This window comes from Capricornis sumatraensis, chromosome X, assembly GCF_032405125.1.
Source record: "Capricornis sumatraensis isolate serow.1 chromosome X, serow.2, whole genome shotgun sequence".
NCBI classification, from domain to species: Eukaryota; Metazoa; Chordata; class Mammalia; order Artiodactyla; family Bovidae; genus Capricornis; species Capricornis sumatraensis.
This window is the reverse complement of record NC_091092.1, coordinates 109941719-109946219: the sequence shown is the minus strand read 5'-3', so window position 1 is coordinate 109946219 and position 4501 is coordinate 109941719. Positions and strand designations below refer to the sequence as shown.

The window sequence follows — 4501 nt, the reverse complement described above, 5'->3', positions numbered from 1 at the left end:
AATTTCAGGTTAATGGCTAAGAGTGATGTGTATTCATCTAGCGATCAGAAACCAAAAAAGAGGCTTCTAGCTAGTTACCTGTAAATCTTTAGCTTTGTTTTTAACATATGTAAGAAATTTTCTTGCAAATTTCCTTTTTTGAAAATTTTGTCTGAATTTTTATTCTAAGGACAATCTGTCTCTAAAAATATCAAAATATCCAGAAATGTGTGAAGGCAAAGTGAAAATATAAATCACTTCAGCTACACTTGTCACAGCTTATACCACAAGATATCCGGGAGAAATAATCTGTGTGCATATCACATATGCATTATTTTACTTTATTTTTTGTTTATTTTGGGGCAAAGAAAAACACAAGATGAAATTTACCTCCCCAACAACTTCCAAGTGCACAGTGCAATACTATCTACCCCATGCACATTGTTGGTGCAACAGATTCCCAAATCCCACTCACCCTACCTGACCCTACTCTATACCCACCAAGTAACAAATTGCCACCTCTTTTTCTCCTTAGCCCCTGGAAACCACCATTCTATTTATTTTCTGAGATTTTGAAAATTTTAGATGCCTCAAATAAGTATTACCTTGCAGAACTTGTCATTCTGTGACTGGCTTATTTAGTATGAAATCTTTAAGATTCATCTATGTTGTAGCATATGATGGGGTTTCTTTCCAGTCAAGTCTGAATAATATTTCACTGCACATATATGCCAAATTTTCTTTATCCATTCATCCACTGATAGATATTTAGATTGCTTATGCCTCTTGGCTATCATGAATAATGCTGCAATTACATAGATGTATAAATATCTCTTTGAGATTCTGGTTTGAAAGGTTTACAAAAATATTTTTGCATTCCTTTTATAAATTTTTTACAGTTCACATTCCTTTATACTTTTCATCTTTAAATTATTAGCCAACAATTTCTAATACGTAAATCAATCTACTTAAGCAGTTTCATCCTTACACTTACTGGGGAACTGCACATTTTTTACGTTAATACCTTCTATCAAGTTGGTGCAAACATAATTAAGACTTAGGACTGTGAACTTTAAATCATTATAACTAGGCTCAAACACATCTTTATTAATCAAAATAAGAACGATTACAATCAATACATTTTTGCCAATGAGAAATAAGTGTGTTTATTCCTGAAGCATAAAAACCCATGCCTCAAGATTCAAGGAATTCTTTGGGATGTATTTTCTGCTTCCTGCTGGTTGTGGAAGCGTTTTCCCTGCAAAAAGTTGTTGAAATGCTTGAAAAAGTGATAGTCCCTTGGCGAAAACTTAGGTGAATATGATGGATGAGGCAAAATTTTGTAACCCAATTTGTTCAACTTTTGAAGCGACAGTTGTGTGATGTGAGGTTGGGCATTGTCATGAAGAATTGAGCCCTTTCTGTTGACCAATGCCAGCTGCAGGCATTGTAGTTTTTAGTGCATCTCATTGATTTGCTGAGCATACTTCTCAGATGTCATGGTTTCGCCGGGATTCAGAAAGTGTAGCAGATCAGATGGGCAGCAGACCACCAAACAGTGACCATGACCTTTCTTTGGTGCAAGTCTGGCTTTGGGAAGTGCTTTGGAGCTTTTTCTCAGTCCAACCACTGAGCTAGCCATTGCTGGTTGTTGCACAAAGTCCACTTATCGTCACACGTCGCAATCCTGTTGAGAAATGGTTCATTGTTCTTGCATAGCATAAGAAAAGACAACACTTCAAAATGATAATGTTTTTTTAATTGGTCAGCTCATGAGGCACCCACTTATTGAGTCTTTTTTTTTTTTTAACCTTTCCAATTTGCTTCAAATGCTGAACAACCATAGAATGGCCAAAGTTGAGTTCTTGAGTTTTTTGGCAACTTCTTGCGTAGTTGTAAGAGGATCAGCTTCGATGATGGCTCTCAATTGGTTGTTGTCAATTTCTGATGGCTGGCCACTACACTCCTCATCTTTAAGGTTCTTGTCTCCTTTGAAAAACTTCTTTAACCGCTGCTGCACTATATGTTCATTAGCAGTTCCTGGGTCAAATGCATTGTTGATGTTGCAAGTTGTCTCCACTGCTTTACAACCCATTTAGAACTCAAATAAGAAAATCACTTGAATTTGCTTTTTGTCTAATATTATTTCCCTAGGCTAAAATAAATATAAAATACACAGCTAGTAATAAGTCATTACCAAAAAAAAATAAAGTAAGAAATGTGCATTAAAATGATGTATAACATATTTATTAAGAATGCATTCCAATAACAAATGACAAATTTCAACAATGTGAAACACCACAAGTAATTTTCCCCAACCTAATACATACATGAAATTGTTAATATTCTTATGGATTGCCTTTTTGTAGCATGTTGTCCTTCCAATAAATTAATATAGATTTATAAATACATTTAATGATACTAGATTCATAGGAGTTCACTTCTCAGTGTAGCTATTTATACTAATTATTTGTAGAGTGAATCAAAGGAAGAAGAGATAATGTCATCTGATTGTAAAAAAACTTGTCTTTTATCTGATATAATAAGCCTTTGCCTATGCAATTTTAAGGGAAAATGTAAATAAGTTCATTGTTTATCTATCCTAACTAGTCCCAAATTCACATAGATGAATTTGGAAGGAAATGGTAAAAACAAAAGAACAGCTAAAACTGAAAGAGTGTTCTTTTACTTTCTCCAATAAAGTTTACAAAATTACCATGCTAGCAATTGTAAGCATGAAATAGCTCCAAACACAACTCTGTTCACCTGGCATCCTTCTATGTTCTTTGCACTAGTTCATTCTCAAGACAGTGCTGTTAGGCATATTTCTACCTTTGCAAGGGAATTATTCTTAGATCTTTAATATACCCCAATCAGATAACCTTTTAATTCTCTAGAGATTAGGGCAATTGACAATCAGATTCTGTTGTCCCAGGTATCTTCACATGAAAGACATTCAAAACAAGCTTCAAAGTGGTTTGCCCAAGAGAAAAGATTTCCTTGCAATTAGGAAGAACACTTACATACTACCATCTGTGCCTTCTGTTGGGTTTTTATGCAAACTGCTTTCAGATGTTCATCTTCCATTCCTAATTTTATTTATTTACCATTTTATTGAATGCAGATTTTGTCATTTATCAGTTAAAATATCAATATTTAAAGATAAGAGTTTAACATCTTGATTATTAACAATATAGTTTAGATATTTATTATTTTAAAAAATCTGTCAGATACATCAGGTGCACAAATATCCAAAATTTGTTTGCTGCACAAAGGAAAATTAAAGTTAAGCGACATTAAAATTCAAAAAAGTGGGTATGTATAATAAAGACATCAAAGGTGGAAAGTTCAACATCTTTTATGCCATCTGAAGTTCATGTTGTGCTTTATAATTTTAACAAAAAATTATTTCAGTGCAAATGACAGTATAACAGGTCTGACTTTTTTCTAGGACCTAGAAGTGATTACTGCTTATTTAATAGTCATTTATACTATTTTAATGCTTTGTTACTGTTGTTGTCCAGTCACCCAGTTGTGACTGACTCTTTGCAACTCCTTGGACTGCAGCACACCAGGCCTCCCTGTCCCTTACCATCTACTGGAATTTGCCCAAGTTCATGTTCATTCCATCAGTGATGCTGTCCAGTCATCTCATCCTCTGATTCCCTCTTCTTCTGCCCTCAATCTTTCCCAGTATCAGGGACTTTTCCAATGAGTTGTCTGTTTGCATATCAGATGACCAAATAGTGGAGCTTCAGCTCCATCATCAGAATATTCAGGGTTGATTTCCCTTAAGATTGACTAGTTTGATCTCCTTGCAGTCCAAGGGACTTTCAGGAGTCTTCCTTAGCACCACAGTTCAAAGGCATCGATTCTTTGGAGTTCTGCCTTCTTTATGGTCCAGCTCTCACAACCATATGTGACCACTGGGAAGACCATAGCCTTGACTATACAGAACTTTGTCGCAAGAGTAATGTCTCTGCTTTTCAACACACTGTCTAGGTTTGTCACCGCTTTCCTGCCAAGAAGCAATTGTCTTCTGATTTCATGGCTGCAGTTACCATCCACAGTGATTTTGGAGCCAAAGAAAAGGAAATCTGTCACTATTTCCACCTTTTCCCCTGCTATTTGCCATGCAGTAATGGGGCGGGATGCCATGATCTTAGTTTTTTAAAATATTTAGTCTTGAGCTGGCTCTTTCACTCTCCTCCTTCACCTTCACCAAGAGGCTCTTTAAGTTCCTCTTTGCTTTTTGCCATTAGAGTGGTATCATCCACATATCTGAAGTTGTTGATGTTTCTCCCACCTATCTTGATTTCAGCTTGTAAGTCATCCAGCCCAGCATTCCTCTGTGCTCAGCGTGTAGGTTAAACAAACAGGGTGACAGCAGACAGCCCTGTTGTACTCCTTTCTTGATCTTGAACAAATCAGTTGTTCCATACATGGTAACTGTTGCTTCTTGACTCACATACAGGTTTCTCGGGAGACAGATAAGATGGTCTGGTATTCCAATCTCTCTAAG

The 4501-nt window shown here is 35.9% G+C and overlaps 1 pseudogene; it reads right to left on the bottom strand.

The window, feature by feature from the left end:
* Positions 1-1086: 1086 nt before the first annotated feature.
* Positions 1087-3066, bottom strand: LOC138071849 (histone-lysine N-methyltransferase SETMAR-like; annotated as a pseudogene).
* Positions 3067-4501: the final 1435 nt, after the last annotated feature.